General features: G+C 40.5%; 1 protein-coding gene and 1 non-coding gene across 2 annotated transcripts in view; one reads left to right on the top strand and one right to left on the bottom strand.

Moving 5' to 3' along the window:
• CNTNAP5 (contactin associated protein family member 5) overlaps positions 1-18,685 on the top strand; it is a 741,033-nt gene that overhangs the window by 701,552 nt on the left and 20,796 nt on the right. The window lies entirely within an intron of this gene.
• On the bottom strand, positions 6,837-6,910 carry TRNAP-AGG (transfer RNA proline (anticodon AGG)). Its single transcript has one exon. It is a non-coding gene; the product is annotated as a tRNA-Pro (tRNA).

Below are 18,685 nucleotides of genomic sequence, written 5' to 3'. Positions count from 1 at the left end.
GCACAGCTGGGTTCAGAAGTTCAAACATGACCATGATAAGTCTTTGTCTGTCCATCTGTCTGTTTCTCACTCCATCTTTGACCCTCTTTGCCTCTCTATGGGGCTTTATTCTCAGGCAGACTTCCGATGATGACAAAGGTGGAATCACCAACTCCATGCTTAAATACTACCATGTCAACAACCCTGGTGCAAAGAAAGTTTCTCATTTCTAAAGTTTCCAGAAAAAGTTGTGGATTGAGTCTCAAAGGGCCCATTAGCGTCAAGTGACAATTTCAGATGATTACAATGTCCAAGGGACTGGCAGACACTGAGTGGCCGTGCTTGGGTTATGCACCCAGCCCTGGATGGAGTGAAGGGTTATGCTCAGTATTAACTACACGTTTTGAGAATAGGGAAGTGTTATTTCTCAAAAGGAACACAAGTGTTCTCATTGAAGAATGAGGTTGACACTTAGGAAGACAAAACAATAATGCAATAACATCACTGATTTTTCTCATTCACATTCTGCTATGTCTTTTAACCAGAAGTTAATAGGATACCATTATATTGAGGTAGGTTTGGAATTTTGCATAATCTGGCAACTGCACTGTGCTACGTCCAAGCATGTTGGAGAAAAGATAACGGTTGAGAGTTGCTTTTCTGAAAAACACACGTTGTCTTCTTTGGAACAAGTTTATAGCTTCCCAAGAGACTCCTGAAAAATTATTGCATTTTGAATGCATAGGTTCCTTGAGTAATGTTCCCTTTTGTTTATGGTCATTCCTAGATCTTTCGTAAATAGAAAAGATCTCCAAACCACAGGCCCTTCCTGACTCAAATTCTATTATTGTGTGTAATCATCTCATATTACGTCCAGAAATTTCTTAATGATACTATTTCCCTGAGTAATAAAATATTTCAGACTCATTTGTCTAATCTGACCTCCTCATGAATAATGTGTTTTAAAGCATGCCTAACCCTAACCCTAACCATCTCATTTATGGTTTTATCTTTCTCGCTACCATATTGGCCGGTGCGTATGAAGTGTTCCGTAATGTTTCTTGAAGGAAAAATAAAAGGTAATACATAAACATTAGAGCTGTAGAAACTGAAAAGTCCCAAGACTGGACATTCACATCCTCAATGTCACACAATTAGCTGCAGCTAGATGGTGGGTAAGGACCTCCAGTCTCCCTGCACGCTGACTTTTTTCTCACCATGGTGCTTGGCAGTGAGGCGGAAATTAACTGGGTTTGGAATCAGACAGTCCAAAGCTCAAATCCTACGATGGTCACTTCCTACCTTTGTCAGTCCTCCGTTTACCACTCTGATTTCCAGTTTCCTCATCTGTAAAGTAAGAGAAATCCTTTTTTTTTTTTTTAATCGATTTGCTGTGAAGACAACACATCACGTGTGTGAAGTGCCTGGCACGAGGTGGGCTCTGAAAGCAGCAGCTGCCGCCCCTGGGATCACACAGCCATGCGGCTTACAGCTTTCCTTTGGCTGGTACCCCCGTTCCTTGCTGGTGGCACTGCTATTGATTTGTTTACCGTTGCCTGGGGAATCTGGGCCGGTGTTAGAGATGTCAGTGTTGACAAGGGACGGAAGTGAGGAGGATCCTAGCTAAGAATAGCCTACTCTTGCAACCAGCCTGCGAGCTCTCTCCCAGGCTCGGCGGGCATGGAAACACCCAAGTGGTCAGGAGTTGAAAGGAACACGTGGGGCCAGCACAGATCACATTTCTGGCCATTTTTCCACAAAGGAGGAGAAGGAATCAAACACAAAGAGGGTCATGTGGTTACCGGTGACTCATTTTGTCGTCCACTGGGATTTTATTTTTGGAACATGCCACTAGTGATAATACATTGAGTATTAAAACAGGTTAAAATAAGGGGTACTACTCAGTGGTAGAGTGTGCTCAGCATGCACGGGGTCCTGGGTTCAATCCCCAGTACCTCCATTAAAATGAATAAACCCAACTACCTCCCCCACAAAAAGATACATAAAAATAATTTTTAAAAGCCAGGTTAAAATAACATAAAGCCCTTTATGCTTAGATGTGATCATAGGACATCCACTTCTAGGATATATTTGATCTCAGTCCCTGTATTTTTCCATTTTACTTCCACAAAAATTATGGCCAGGGATCAGAGTCAGGACTTGAGACTAGTGGCTAACATACTAATGTTCTCCACCTTCTGCTCTATAAAGAGGCACGTTGCTGGCTTTCCTGTGGGGAGGGGAAAGCAGTAAATCTGGAAACTTTCTACCTGGAAATGTTCTGTTTGAATTTGTCTTAGAATGAATTGCTCTCTATTCTAATCCACCGCAAAACTTGGATATGTGCTTTCTCTTTCCCCTATATTTTCTCACTTTTTTTCAAAATGTATCTCCAGAATACAACCTTTGGGTAGGTCAAGGCTCTCGTGAAATATAATATTATATAAATATTTGGAATTAGGGAAATTACACCTTAGCGTTATTCATAGGTAATTCATTCAGCACGTGCCATTTGTGCCTCTGTTATGTACAAATCAAGACATTAGGTGAAACTGGGAACATTTTTAAGAGGTAGAACCCAAGTATCCTTGTTCCCAAGGCGATAAAACCCTTATCTCTGGGAATAAGACACATTTAATAGTTACAATATGAGGAATTTTGATAACTGTTATGCAGATTGAGTGTTTAGAATTTTTATTGCAGTGTAGTTTAGGTGGTTTACAATGTTGTGTCAGTTTCTGGTGCAGAGCATAATGTTTCAGTCACACATACACATACATATATTCCTTTTCACATCCTTTTTCATTATAGATTACTACAAGTATTGAAGTAACAAGTATTGAATATATTATTGAATATAGTTCCCTGTGCTGTACAATAGAAACTTGTTGTTTATCTATTTTATATATAGTAGTTAGTATCTGCAAATCTTCAACTCCCAATTTATCCCTTCCCACCTCCTTCCCCTCTGATAACCATAAGTTTGTTTACTATGTCTGTGAGTCTGTTTCTGTTTTGTAGGTAAGTTCATTAGTGTCTTATTTTTTTTCTTTTTTTAAGATTCTACATATGAGTGATACCATATGATATTTGTTTTTCTCTTTCTGGCTTACTTCACTTAGAATGATGATCTCCAGGTCCATCCATGTTGCTGTAAATGGCATTATTTTATTCATTTTTTATGGCTGAGTAGTAGTCTGTGTGTGTGTGTGTGTGTACACCAAACTTCCTTATCCAGTCATCTGTCAACGAACATTTAGGTTGTTTCCATGTCTTGGCTAACAATACAGTTCTTTTAATTTGCATATTACGAGTCCCTGTTTTCAATTCAGGAGGAAGGTGCCTGGGTTCATCTTCCTAATTTTATCATCTATACTAGGGTGGACGGTCGTTCTGGTCTGCCAGACTGAGGGATTATCAGGGATGTGGGATTATCAGTGCTAAAACTGAAACAATCCTGGGCAAAAATCAGGCAGTCAGTCCCCCTAAACCACACTTAGTTTAGGGATTTTGAATAATTCAATGGAGCTGGACTCTGGGGTTGGCAAATTTGTTCAAGATGAGCAACTTAGTCTCATGTCTTTCCCAGTCACAGCTGAGCCCAGCTGCCACCATCCCAGCAGATGTGCCGTATGTTGACCCAGGTGAGGCAGGAAGAGTGAGAATGAACCAATCAGCCCATCTGCTGACGCCGAGCCCTCCTGGGGTGCAGATCCCAGCAGCCAGGTGTCCTGAGATAACTGGAAAAGAATGTGATGTTGTTTCTGCCCTTAAAACTCCAGTGGATGTGGTAGGGACATAAAATTGCACACAAGCAGTAGTTATAGAATAATGGAAGCCTAGCTCATGGAAATTGGATTCCAGGGGCATTAGGAGGTCAGAGAAAGGAAAAATCAGAAGTAAAACTATCAGTAGCCAGGCTGCTGTTCCCCAACGGACCTTGGGTGGAAGGTCGGGTCCTTGTGTATGAGTCAACCATTTCTAGCCATGTGAGCAGTAATGTCTTCCCATTGGAAAGCATGTCAAATGCATATCATGTTAGCTGCTCCGGATCTTGGAACCAGAAGTCTCATGTGGATCTTCCATTCCAGCAAGAGTTCTTTCTCTTGGGACCTCTCTTGGCCATGTTTGTAGGAGGAGGGGGTCTTGATGACAAATGTAGGTCAAGTGGTTCTCCCAAAGCATGAATGGAAGTTTTTGTCCATGGGAATCAGCTTAGCTCTTGGAGATAAACATGAGGTTTCAAGATTGAATTATCTTTTCTTATCACTCTGAGTGTATTAATGATCTGTGTGTGCGTCTACCTGGGTTTCGCTCATTTCTGCCTTGTTGCTTTTTCCGTTATGTCGTTTGATCTTTCTCATTCCTGCTAGAGGATTTCCTCAGATTTCTGAAGTCCCTGAGCAATCTGCTCATTTTTAAGAACAAGGTGAATAGACTGCATCGATCGGGGGCTCCACTGAAAGATAGAGTTGGGCTTTAATTATAGAAACATCAACTTCATCTTTGGGTCATTCTTCTTGGAACAGGCATATTTCCTAGGAAAGACTTTTCCAATCTCCCTCCTGGAGGGTGGGAAGTCCTGAAACATCAGGTTGGCAAAGAGAGCTGGTGGATCTCATTATCTGCTGGGGAAATATCTTTTTATGTCCTTTGTTTTCAACGAGCATCCTTGCCCGCAGCTATGGGCATTTCCTTTGCCTACCTGTCACAATCCCACACCACCACAGCACTTATTTTTCTTATTTTTTAATTGAAGTATAGTCAGTTTGCAGTGCTGCATCAGTTTCTGTGTACATCATAGTGTTTCAGTCATGCATATACATACATATATTCCTTTTCGTATTCTTTTTCATTATCGGTTACTGCAAGATGTTGACTATAGGATAGCAATTATTCATTCATTTCTCCAATAAGTGTGGCTGAGTGAAGTTCTAAAGTACACTGTTTGCAACCATTTTCTTTCTCTAGGATTTCCATCTTGGTGACACAATCATTGCTGAACTGGCTAAGAGAAAACCAAAGGCTTTTAGATGACATGCCTTCCAAATTTGGAATCCACTTGTATCAGTCAGGGTCTAACCAGTGAAGCCTAATTAGTAGGTGATGATCTATTGGCATGTACTGCAAATAATCGGTGTAGGTGATTATAGAGACTGGGTCTGATGTCTGGAATCTCAGGGCAGATTATCAGGAAGTTCAGGCTGGAACTCTCAGGCATAAACTGGCTGCAGGTGGAATTTCTTTTTCAAGGAGCCTGAGAGCCATTCTGCTCTTAAATCTTTGCCACTGATTGAATCAGACCCACACAGATTATCTGGAATAATCCAACTGCTTATGGATTTGATTCACATCTACAGCACACCTTCCCAGCAACACCTGGATTAGTATTTGATTGACTAACAGAACACTGTAGTCTAGCCAGGTAGAACCATCAGTTGACCATCATCCCACCCTCTCTGTAGTTTTATTTTTTAATTGAAGTAAAGTTCACATAACATGAAATTACCTATTTTACAGTGTAAGGGGCATTTAGGTACATTCACAAGGGTGGGCAACCATCACCCAACAGTGGAGACCCTGAACCAAGAAGCAGGTACTCCCCATTCCCCCTTCCTCCCTGCCCTTGACAACCAATGATCTGCTTTCTGTCCCTATGGATTTATCTATTTAGGATATTTCATATAAACGGAACCACGCAATTTGTGACCTTTTACTTCTGGCTTTTTTTCCCCCGCTTAGTGTAGTTTTTGAGGCTCAGAAACATTGTAGCACATGTTGATACTTCATTTCTCTTTACAATTGAGTAACGTTCCATTAAATGGTTATGTTCCATTAAATGGTTATACCACATTGTGTTTGTCCATTTATCTGCTGAGGGCCATTTTCATTATTTCCACCTTTTGGCTATTTTGAACAGTGCTGCTACGAACACGTGTGTACATGCATTTATTTGAATACCAGGTTTACATCTTCTTAGGTTTATATCTAGGAGGATATTGCTACCTTTGACAAAACCATCACACCCAGAGGTTAGCGAAGGGGGAGCAATTCAGGGAATCCTGCCTTATAAGCTGTGTTTTTCACGCTCTCTGTTAATACAAAGAGGTCTTTAAAGAAGACTCCTGGTTGTGTTGATTCTTTTGAAGACCTCACCTGTGTGTATCCCTGAGCAGGCAAACACACTGCTGGACTTTACTTTGCTAAGCCCTAGATATAAAATATTTAGAATGAGAACAATCACTGGCTACCATCCCAACAGTTTTTTGATGTTGTTTATTTGTTTTATTTTTGTTTGTTTGTTTGTTTGTTTTTTGTAATACGTAGTTCAAGGAGATTTTGTTAACAACCAATGTAGGAAGGAGTAGTAGGATCCGAGGCCAGAGAGTGCCCATCCTCACAAGAGCTCTGACACTCAGCAGCTGTTCAACATCTCCTGGCTGCAAACCCGTCCTCTTTGAGCTGCCAGGTCTGCCAGACGATCTTTGAAGTTTATTCTCATGTTGAGCATGACAGGATTTTGAGATATATGGAAATTTCATCTACTTGGACTTGGAAAATCCTAATGCCAAAGTGATTTTTTTTTTTAACACTGTTCAAACAAAACAAAACAAAGGCAACTGAAAGCCACTTTTGCTGACCCCAGTGGATGAATCACCAGGCTATTGGTAGAAATGCTTTTCAATATCAGAAATAAAAGGAAACTGAGCTTAATGATAGTCTGTGTGTTAAAAGACTGACATGAATACAATAATTATTTTGAGGCAGACATTTGGAAGTTTTATGATATTTTATATGTTTAAAAATGTATTTATTTATTTAGTTGGGGGAAGTAATTAGGTATATTTATTTATTTTAGTGGCGGTACTAGGGATTGAACCCAGGACCTCATGCATCCTAAGCATGCGCTCTACCACTGAGCTACCACCATTTTACATTTTAAAGATTAAGCTCCCCCTCCCTACCCCACTGGGCAGCACCATTTCTATATACGTACTTTGAACCTGTGTGTGGCCCATGCCTGTATCTGGGGTTTGCTGTGACATCACTCCTTTCATTGGCTCTGCAGACATGTGCCTGGCCATGGGACCATCAGGGACTCTCATTCTCCTTTGAAATATATTGTAACTTCTGCATTTAGCCATCCAAGCTACCCTTACGCCTCTTCCTTTTGCTTGACCTCGTGGAAAGAACGTGGGCATTGGAGTCACACGCCACCCACGTCCACTGTAGTCTGGATTCTGCAATGTAATTGCTGGGAGAATCCTTTTTAAAGGTTAAAACCTTTTTAACAAGAGATTTCTCACCCCTGGTGCTTTTGTGACAAGAGACATAAAGCTGTTAGTTTCACTTCAGGGCTGCTAGACTAAAGGGATTTGGGACTCGTGGTGTTGGCCATGCCAAGGGATTTCAAACGGGGAGGAAGGAGGCTGTCCAAAAGCCGTGGTGACAAATAAGGCTCAGGACTTCACAGCGCTCTGTGGAAGATTCTGTCTGGAGAGTGCTCAGAATGTCATCCCATCTGATTGCATCGGAGGATGATGGTGGTGTCTTTTCTACGGCTAAAATTTCCCTTATGTGCTGTTTATATACATGGTGTACCCATGTAATCTACTCACTGTGAGGTTTTGATACTTGGTAAAACAACACTTCCCTTGCGTGAGGTGGGGAAAAGAAAATTTCAGTCAAGGGAGGCAAGAAGATGTGTTGATCTATGTATCTATGTATGTGATGGTTAGTCTATGTGTTGGCTTGACCATAGACCATCCAGACATTGAGGTGTTTCTGGGTGAAATCAGCATTTGAATCAATGAAGTAAAGAAAATTACCCTCCCTAATGTGAGTGAGCCTCATCCAATCAATTAAAAGCCTGAATCAAACGAAAAGGCTGGGTCGAAGGAATGACTGAGCATAACATAGATCCTTTCTGGTTTTCAGACTTGGATGGGAACACTGGCTTTCTCAGGTCTGGAGCCTGCTGGCTTTGGACTATAGCCACACCATTGGCTCTCCGGGTCCTCCAGTTTGCTGATGGCGGATCTTGGGATTTGTGAGCCTCTGTAATCACAAAGCAACTCCTCATAATAATATGTACATTATATATATCTTATCTATCTATACCTCCCATTGGTCTGTTTCTCTGGAGAACCATGCCTCATACAGTGGGGGTTCCGGTTCTGAAACTGCCCTTAGCCACCTAGGATGCCCCTAGGATGTCGATCAGAAAAAGCATCTCCTTTGTCTGTACATGAGATATGAAACATTTAGCCTTCCTGGGGCTCTGCTCCTGGAAGCTCTAAAATTCTATGAGTAACATCTAAGTTATTAGCAATTGTGGTTTGTATTTCAATATGTCAGTAACATTGAAAAGCACCAAATTTAGATTTGCAACTGCCATCCTTTGGCTCATGGACAAATATCTTCAGGAGTGTTTCTATCCAGGGCTTCCATGGACAATGAAGGGTGGGTTTAGCTTTCTTGAAGATCTTAGCTAGTGGTCCCACCTCCCCAAATGTCTCTAAATATATGACTCTTATTTAGGAGAGAGCTACTTACTTTATTTTATTTTATTTTATATTTTATTTTATTTTATTTTATTTTTATTGAAGTGTAGTTGATTTACAAAGTTAGTTTCATATGTACAGCAAAGCAATTCAGTTATGCATATACATGCAAATATATACACATATATTTTCAGATTATTTTCCATTATAGCTTATTACAAGAGGTTGAATGTAGTTTCCTGTGCTATACAGTAGGCTCTTGTTGTTTACCTATTTCATATATAGTATGTGTATATATTAATCCCAAACTCCTAATTTGTCCCTCCCCACTGCCCTTTCCCCTTTGATAACCATAGTTTGTTTTCTATGTCCATGAGTCTATTTTTGGTTTGTAAATTGAATTTTTATCATTTTTTTGATTCCACATATAAATACTATCATATAATGTTGTCTCTCTCTGACTCACTTCACTTAGTATGACAATTTCCAGGTCCATCCATGTTGCTGCAAATGGCATTGTTTCATTCCTTTTTATGGCTGAGTAGATTTCCATTGTATAAATATATCACATCTTCTTTATCCAATCATCTGTTGATGGACATTCAGGTTGCTTCCATGTCTTGGCTGTCATAAATGACAGCCACTTATTTATTTATCATCAGCTAAGGACTCATCTGCATAGCCGAGTGCAGTGAAACTTGCACAGGTCACAAAGGCAGAAGAGTACACTGTGAGAGCAACAGGTCTGGCATCAGGGAGAAGACTGAACCTGAATTGTGTCTCAACCACTGGTTGGTTGAGACCCTGGCAATTTCCTCATTTTATCTGGGCCTCGGTTTTCTTATCTGTAAAATAGGAATAATCATTGCTATTTATCAGGATTGTCTTGATAACTAAATAATAGTGTCTGTGTGCTTGCGTGTGTATGTGGAAGACTAGGTACGTATTACTTATTTGCAAACACACTGCTTAGGGTACAGTGACTGCCTAATATTGAGATACTATATGGGGACAATTGCAAAAGGGGGAATCTGAAAGTGGAAATGATAAAAAGAATTCCTGTGAAATTCAGGCCAGGGATAAAACTCAGCAGGTGAGAAACTCTGTGTCTCCTAACTCTCTCCTGTACAGTTTCTACTCTTTGGCAAGGAGTGTCCCCTTTAAAAGCACAGTTCTGTACAGCCCAGAGCTGAGGCAGTTGGGGTGAGATGAGATAAACAGGTGGTTCTAGGTCCTGCAAAGTCAAGATTGTTGATTTTACTTTATCTGTAATATGATGCAAAGTTATGGATGCTTTTTTGTATGGAGTGGGTAATTAGGTTTATTTATTTATTTTTGGAGGAGGTACTGGGGATTGAACCCAGGACTTTGTGCATGCTAAGCATGTGCTCCACCACTTGAGTTAAGCTCTCCCCTCTTAAATAGAAAGAAGATGGAATTCTTAAGTGTATGATTTTCTTTGTCTTTATCTAGAGAGCTCTTTTTCTAAGCTGTGGTATCATATTTTTTATCATAGTGTGGAATATTTTTATAGTCACATACTCAGGCGCTCCTCTACAATGTAACGAGTGCTTATTGATTGAATTACAATGCAAATACTCTTATCTGTTACTGCTAATGCCAGTAATTCCTAGGATGGAAGCCACAGGTGGGTGCTTTTGCTTTGTATTATCATTTCACAGAAGGATTTTCTTCTGGCTTAGTATGTTCTTTTTGTTTTTATTACAGTATTTGAGTTATGTAAACAAAGACAATATTATCTCCATTGCCATTTCTAGGAAGATGGGGAGAAGTATTTGAAGAGAGCTAGATATTGTTATTTTTAATAGAACCACTGAGTTTCAGTCAATCACCCTCTATTGGCCCCAGCTATTTCTCCAACTTTATTCTATATCTGCGAGTTCCATGAGTCTTAGAAATAATGTGCATGGAGTTCAGAGTAGTCACTGTGGATTTGTTCTCTTCATCCTAATTGGAGAGATGAGGGGATTAAGGTTCTGTAACTTGCCCAAGGTTCCCCTAGAAGATGCTGTTGGTGGTCCACCCTATTCTCTTGCCTTTATCACTGCAGAGCCGGCTCATTTACAGCATCCAAAACCTGAATTATTTTGCTGAGGGCTTTCTCTGGCTGCTGAAGCATTCTTTGCCTGTTTATGTGACAAGCCAGAAGTGTCAAGGATTTAATGCCTGCTGGGAACACCCTGTGAACCAGTGTATTCATACCCCAATTCCTAACCATCAGGAGGGAGAAGTCTGACGTTTGAGTGTGTATTTCCCAATGGTTCCTGGAGTTTTTCTAGTAAGATTTAATTCTAGTTGCCCTTTATGCTGGTTGGTGCGATTTAAAAAAAAAAAACTTTACTAGTTTCCTTTCAAGCCTTATCTTCACCACCACCAGTGTTTTCTTCACTTTGTAAATAAAATATTTGCACTCTAATGCCTGCCTTCAAGACTGCTTGGGGCATGGCAGGGGTAGGGGGCAGGATTCAAGGAACAACATTCGCCCATCCTTCCATTAATCCTGCTGACCTGGTGTGCAGTACCAGATTGGCCTGACTCCAGACACCCTATGTATTCCACTATACCAGATAGCCTTTCATAAAAGGCATAGAAAGCATAAACCCATTATACAGAGCTTGAAATTTTAGAACCACTCATATCAGTACATGAAGTGTGAAGGTGAAATGGGATGACTGAATCCAAGTGAAATATCAGCTCATACACTAATGAGAATGCTTAGTTCTGGGGTGGTGAGTGCATGTTAGATGTCTCCTTCCAATGTCTTCTTCCACAGGCAGATGTATGGAATCTTAGAGGATAATATACGTACAAGCCGAACATTATTATTTACCATGTGCCAGGCCACAAGTTAAGACTTTTACCTTCATTATTACATTTAATCATCACAACAAACATACGAGGTAGAATCTTGCATAGCAATTGCTATCACACTACCCTGTAACTTGATAGTTTAACCCAACACCTGTTTTTCAAATATCTGAGTTTGGTGGGTCAGGACCTTGGACAGAGCTTCCCTGTTGATTTCTTCAGTTCCTTGCGGAGTTGATAAGACTCCCTTAGTGAGATGTGGCCAGTAGCTGGGCCAGTCTGGTGGACAAGACAGGTTTACTCCCATGCTTGGTACCTTGGCAGGGACATCTGGAAGGCTGAGGTCCATTTAGTCTCAAGGTCTCTCTGCGTGGCTTCTCAGGATGATAGAGCTTCTTGCATGGTAACTTGGGGCTCCCAGTCCCCAAGGCAGAGGTACTAGCCCTCTGGAAGGTTAGTCCCAGAACAATCAGAGTACTATTTGCAATGTGTTCCACTGAGCACAGCAGTCCCAAGTCAACTCATATTACAAGGGAGAGAAAACAGGAGTGTCTCAACAGAAGGTGTGTCAAAGGTGATCTCCTTTAATCTGCCAGTTGCATGCACTTCATGGATTCTGATTTTGTAGATGAGGAAACAGTCCAAAAGATATCATGTGGCTGCCCTAAGGATACAATGTTAATAAACAGAAGTGGTGAATGTTGAACCAGGGACTCTGAATCCTTGGAGATGAGACCTGTTTCTGGAGGAGATGTTGTGTAGCAGCTTAACTGGAGGAAAGTTTAGACAAGCAAGTTTATTTGTCAGAAGGGGATTGAGCCAAAGACTGTTCACAGGCTACCAGACATTCAATATTCATTATCTTTATCTTAATTGAACACAGTGGTGGGTTTTTTGTTTGTTTGTTTTTTGTTTGTTTTGTTTTCTGTTTTTAATTTTCATTTCTGTTTTGAGAGAGCAAAGATCTCAGTTAAAACCAGAACATTCCCAGCCTCCTTCTTGAGTTAAGAATGGTCATACAACATTGTCTATGGACAATTGGCTCCAAGAAGAAGTCACTAGGGTTTTCAAAAAGCCTGACTTAGCAAGTATGTACCCTTTTACCCTTTGTCCTCCTGACTTTCCTGTGCCTGGACGTAGGGGTAGTGGCTGAAGCCCCTCAAGTCCTCTTATGAGGAAGAAGCAAAAAGCTGTGCTCTATGAAGTGGGAAGTATAAATCTAGAAAAAAATCTGGGCCCCTGATGATATCTGGAGCCAAAATATCAACCCTCAACTAATTGACATCAGACTTCTCATTAACTGGGAATAAAAAATAAAATAAGCTCTTACTTGATTCAAGCTACTGTTCCTTTTTTTTCTTTTTGATTTTCTGATACATGCCATCAAATGCAAATGATCACTCACAGGGACAATTTGTGATTTTATACCCTCTAAATCAGATGGAGAAAGACAGAAGAATATGTTCGCATTTTAGCCAAATCCAAAGCTCAAAGATGAAGAACAGTTGTCTAAATGACTGAGAAATGATGAGTGAGGGCTAGGAACATCCTTCATGGGTTTTCTTGCTGTACTGAGAAGTCAGCAGAGGAATAGATTTGCCCACATCTGGGTCATTGACACTAGTTACTATTGGTTCTGCTGGAGGCCACCTCTTGGTTTATCAAAGAAAACAGTTCAAAGGACAATACTAGAGAGCAGAAGATCCAGTGTGAGACAAGAGCCGTAGATGAGGGCTTCTGCAGGCTGTGGAGGAAAGAGCTCTCTCTAAACCAGCATGGTTGGGAGGCTGCCTTAGCAGGAGGCTTCTGGGCTGGGGCTGTTCCAAGCTGGTGGGTATGGCACTGGAATTGTAGCCTGGCTTCTCCAAAAGCTAAGCAGACTCAGTCTTTCTGCAGACCACATAACCAATGATTTGGACACAGTCCATCCTCATTTCATATTTACTGAATTAAATTTGTGATGTCATTTGAAACAGACAGCAAAACACACTAGTTTCAAACCCCCTCTTGGAATAAAAATCCCAGGAAATATGCTTTTCTTTTCCATAAGTCTTTGCAGATTCATTTTAAAGCACAGAGATGCTGGCCCAAAGAAAAGCAAGTAAGCAATCATCAACCAGGATGGTGTCATTGGGTGGCCAGCCAGTTAGCTGCTCCTTGTATCAGGGTGGAAGAGAGTTTGGATCCCTGGGAGGAGCACATTTTGCTGAAGTAGGTTAACCAATTCACAGGAGAAATATCTACCAAGTTCTGAAACATGTGAGAAGAGAATTTAAAGGTCCAATCACTGACCACATTTATTCAACACAATATATTATGACCTGACATTTCCCACACCTGGACTCTTTGTCTAGAATCAGGCTTCATCATTAATTGTGAGACCCTGGACACGTTCTTTCATTTCTCTAAACCTTACTTTTACTCATCTGTGAAAGGGACAGTAGCATAACTCCTATTTTGCAAGGTGACTGTGAGGTGATCAACACAACCCAACTGTTCACTTAACTTGAGCGGGGCAAAGCTGGGACATCATTCATGTCCTAGGAGTGCTGGCAATTGCAAGAGGCAGCTGGTGTCGTGTCCTGCAGTCTGGGAATGAGCTTAGATGGGCTGGGTTCAAATCCCTGCTCTACCACTTCCCAGCTGTTACTCTGTATTGTTTAACCTCTTTGGTCTCCATTTTCTTACCTTTAAAATGGGCATAATGTCACAGAAGATGGCAGAGTGTTATAAGGCACTTAAAGCAGCATGTGGCACTTCTTAAGCAATCATTTCGTGATAGATATCATAGAAGCAGGCGTTACTTTACACAACTGCAGAACAGTAAAGGTGACTGCACACACTGAAAGTAGCAAAAGACGTGTTAATAACTCATGAGAAAAATTGCAATTGGTTCTATGATCTTTGAAAAGGTTTTGTCAAAACATTAAAATCACTCTTAGGGAAACAGACAAAAAACTGATAATAATTTAGCAGACTGTCATTTAAAATATTAGAAACCTTGAGAATTAGTCTTTCATTTGTTTGTAAAAAACTTCAAGAGTAGTTTTCATGGTATTTGCCTTCTAGATGTGTGGGAAAAATACGGAGGTGACATCTTTTCTATGCCTTGGTGAACTGCCTTACTGCTTCCCAATTCTGGATCAACCTGTAACATTTTATCTTGTGTGTTTTTAATGTCATGAAATGTCTTGGAGAGGTCCCTTAATGTGAATTTTTTTGCTGGCCTCACTTCCTCTGGGACACTGTCACTTTGTTTGTCATGAACCACATCATTTATATCAATTCATATCACCTTCACTGTTTCCTGTCACTGCAGATCTAGTGCCTCTCAATGTCAGTGTTACTGAGTCCAAATTGTTCTGCTCACACAGCGGGCCAATAAATCGGGAGACAAGGTGTTGGGGACAAGGAATAATGACTTTATTCAGAAAGCTAGGAGACTGACAAGATGGGAGACTAATGTCCTGGAGAATCATCTTCCCCAAGTTGGAATTTAGGCTCCTTTTATACTAAAAAAGAGGGAGAGGGGGCTTGTGGTTGGTTGTTGCAAATCTCTTGGGGTTAGAATCATTTGTTCTTGCTGCTTACCATGTAGATCAGGTCATTATGTTCCTGTAAACCTCCAACAAGACAAGTATTATTCTCCATTCTGCAACTTTTTATCTCTATATGAATGGGAAAGTGTTACACCCTTAGAGGTCAGAGCCTTGAGAAGGGCTTCTCCTGTCTATATCAGGCTCTAGGCAACATTCTTTTACAAAAGGTGCAGAACCAGCAGGACTGAGCCCAGGAGACAGAGCACAGGGTCAGAGCCAAAGGAAAAGATTCAATATAGAATCAATTTGTTCTTTCCTTTTATATCAGTGTTGGCTATTTCTTCTATAAATCCATTAGCATTTAACTTTCCCTTCCAGTGTAATCACTTACTGTTTCTTGACTGCATAATCATCTTTGTTGACCAGTTCTCTCTTTTGACTTTTCTATTTTTTTGTAAAACTTTGCATGTGTTTATTAATGAAATACAAAGAAGCTACACAACCATACGCTTTGCTGTCTGAGTGTGAACTGAATTAACAATGGCACAGTGACCAAGCACGCACAGACTCTGAAGGAAATGATGTGATTGGTCACTGCTCCTGATGCATGCCTGTTACTTATATATTAATTTGTGGACCGAAGAGCTAGCAGCAGAGTTTGTACCTTATGCGATTACTTACACTTATATCTTGGATCATGTTGTCGGGGGACTGGTGTTATTTAAATTGCAGTGACTAAAATTCCTGCATGCCTTATCCCAGGAGCCTTGAGAATGGCCTCTTTTTAAAGAGATTTACTGTAGCCACCATGTGTACTAGTTGACTGTCTAAAATTACAAGGTGAGCCATTTTGTAAAGACAGACAAGCTGGGGGCTTGGTTGTTAAACTCTGATCTGTGGTTCAAAGGGTAGTGTACATTATATATATAGTGGAAGAGCAAGGAATTTTATCTACAGAAAGTTTGAATTCCTGTGACTCTTTTCCTCATCTGCAGAGTGGGTATAATGGCACAGTACTCCATCTTTTCCAAGTCTTAAAGCTACTCTGTGCCCTCTGTCTGCATGATACTTCACCCCTCATACAAGATGCTCAGTGATAAGTATCCTCTATTATTATAGAACAGTTCTCCAAAGCCTTCCTGAGTGACACACAGTATTGTCTAGTAGTATGAGATGTGTGATGCAGATACGCACCAGAATAGAAAATAATTGGCACCAAAGAGGAAAAAAAAAGCAGCACTAAATATAATCGTCACCAACAGGGCAATTTTACCGATGGCTGGTCTCCATTCAGTCCCTAAGGAATAGCTCATTTTTATTTTCCCTTATATAGGGCAACCAAATTTAGGTCATTCAACCTAGACATGCGAATTTTTATACAGGTCAATATATGACTCGTCATCTTTCTTCCTTTCTTCCTTTCTTCCTCCCTCCCTCCCTCCCTCCCTCCCTCCCTTTCTTTCTTTCTTCCTTTCTTTCTTTCTTTCTTTCTTCCTTCCTTCCTTCCTTCCTTCCTTCCTTCCTTCCTTCCTTCCTTCCTTTCTTTCTTTCTTTCTTTCTTTCTTTCTTTCTTTCTTTCTTTCTTTCTTTCTTTCTTTCTTTCTTTCTTTCTTTCTTTCTTCCTTTCTTTCTTTCTTTCTTTTTCTTCTTTCCTCCCTTCCTTCTTCCTGTCTTTCCTCCTCTCTCTTTGGGCTTCCAGAAATTGGCTCCCACATATGTATCTGACAGTTTTGATTGCCTACTCAAAATTTACTGTGACTTCTTTTTCCCTTCCTAACAGAATTCCAATTCTATTTAACCATTCATGCTTCTTTATGGAGTTGTGCACTCCTAGGAATTATTTTTTTATCTTTAATTCCTGAGGATTCCTCCTGATTGATCTGAGCCAGTGGTTCTCAAAGTTTGGTCAGTCATTGGGAGGGTAGAATTCTGAGATTCTTCCAAGGAATCCTCAAGGTCAAAACTATCTTCATTTTACTAACAGACATTAATGAATGTTGACACTCCTGTTTTCTTACACTACAGAATGGAGCTTTTCAGAAGCTACGGGATGTGTGATGATACCACTCTCAGTTTTAATTTTGAACACAGTTAATATTGATAGATACAAAACAGATACAGATATCCAAAATCTCTTCAGGATTTTTAAGAGTGGAAATGGGAATTGAGATTAAAAACAGGTCTTGAGAACTGCTGATCTAAGCAAATGTCTGTGGTTCCCTCTCCATTGCCAGTGATGGAGTAGCATAAACCTGGGACACAATCTGACCAATAGGAAAATATCTGCAGGGTAGCTGACGACAGTATGTGTTTCTGAGAAAGGATTCTCCAGGCTTAAAAAGAAATACAGAATGAGGCAGATTTATGCATTCATTTATTAATTATTTGCTTCTCGACACAGTTGCATCTGCATGTGATGCTTGGAACTGCATTTCCAGGTGAGGATAAGAAAGCCACAGAGGAGACCCCCTGAAATTCCATCCTCAGAGACCTCTTTGACTCTAAACACTTTGTTACTTGAGGTAACTTGTCTCTGTAATGTTTAATGCAAACTGGAGTCTCTATTTCCTGCAGCAGAATGCCTCCTACCAAAATTTGCCTTATGCCTGCCTCTGTACACACAAAAAATGAAATAACATCAAATCACTGGAGGTGCTCAATACGGCTTTCACGCTTCTTGGTGCTTTTAACTTCACAACTAGCAATGTTACTGAAGGCAAGTTCATGTGCCCACCACACCATGAGGCCAAACAAACTGAAACATCGGAGTTTGGAGCAGAGAAAGGTTTATTTCAGGGCCCAGTAAGGAGGATGGGGTGGGTCATGCCCAAGAAAACCCCCAAACTCCCTGAAAGGTTTCAGCAAAGCATATTGAAAGGCCAGTTAAGGGAAAGGAGTGGCAGGTATGTGATCAGCTTGTGTACAGCTCTGTGATTGGTTGATGTTGAAGGAACAAGGCAGTCAACACCATCAACCCCTGAGGACCAGAAGGTCTGGGGGCCACGTGCTCTCCATTATTGAGTAATTAATTCCTTCCGTTTGGTGGTGGTTTTAAGCATCTGAAAAATTCAGGAAACATACATGAGATACTGCATCCTTCAGACAGGAGCTGCAGCAGAGGATACGGGGGAGGGGTCTGTCCTGGGAAGGCCCCCCAGGGTCTGCTTGGTTACAGCAGTTCCACATCAGAGTAGAATATATTTATATGGATTATTTTTGGACTTTGATAAAAGACTCTGTTGGGACATGCCAGCCTCTAGTTTTGCGCATTTCCTTTAACAGCATAAACAACATAGGTAAGTGTCTGAGCCCACATCAAATAAATTATCAGCACCCGAGGAGGAATTTTTTTTTGTGTGTATTTTTTTTCAGTCTCAAAGGAGTAAGTTTACACATCAACTTGCAAACTGCAGACTTAAAGTCAGAAAAGTGATTTTTCTGTGGAAAATAAGGAGAATTAACATTGGGAGTATGAAATCTAGAATTTTAAAATTTGGACGTATTGCTCAGGTTTTACTGATTCAGGAGTGATTGTCATGTATCGATGGAGCTGCCTTTATATAATGCACGTAACTAAGCAACCCAATTAAAGAATGAAAACTAGACCTCAGCCAGTGAGTTGTTCAGTTGAGATAATGAATTCTCAAGTGCTAGAACTTTTGTTGACTGACTAACCTTTGTTATTTGTTTAGGTTTCTTGTATCACTAGCATCTGTCTAGCTGTCTGTCAATCATTTGTATGTATATAGTTTTACTTAAAGAGTAATGGAATACCTACTATGTGCCAGACTCTGTGCAATTCACTCGTTTAATCATACAAAAATATTTATTTAG

Source organism: Camelus dromedarius, chromosome 4 (assembly GCF_036321535.1).
Source record: "Camelus dromedarius isolate mCamDro1 chromosome 4, mCamDro1.pat, whole genome shotgun sequence".
Classification (NCBI taxonomy): domain Eukaryota; kingdom Metazoa; phylum Chordata; class Mammalia; order Artiodactyla; family Camelidae; genus Camelus; species Camelus dromedarius.
The sequence above is the reverse complement of the archived record's forward strand: the minus strand, read 5'-3'. Positions and strand labels throughout refer to the sequence as shown.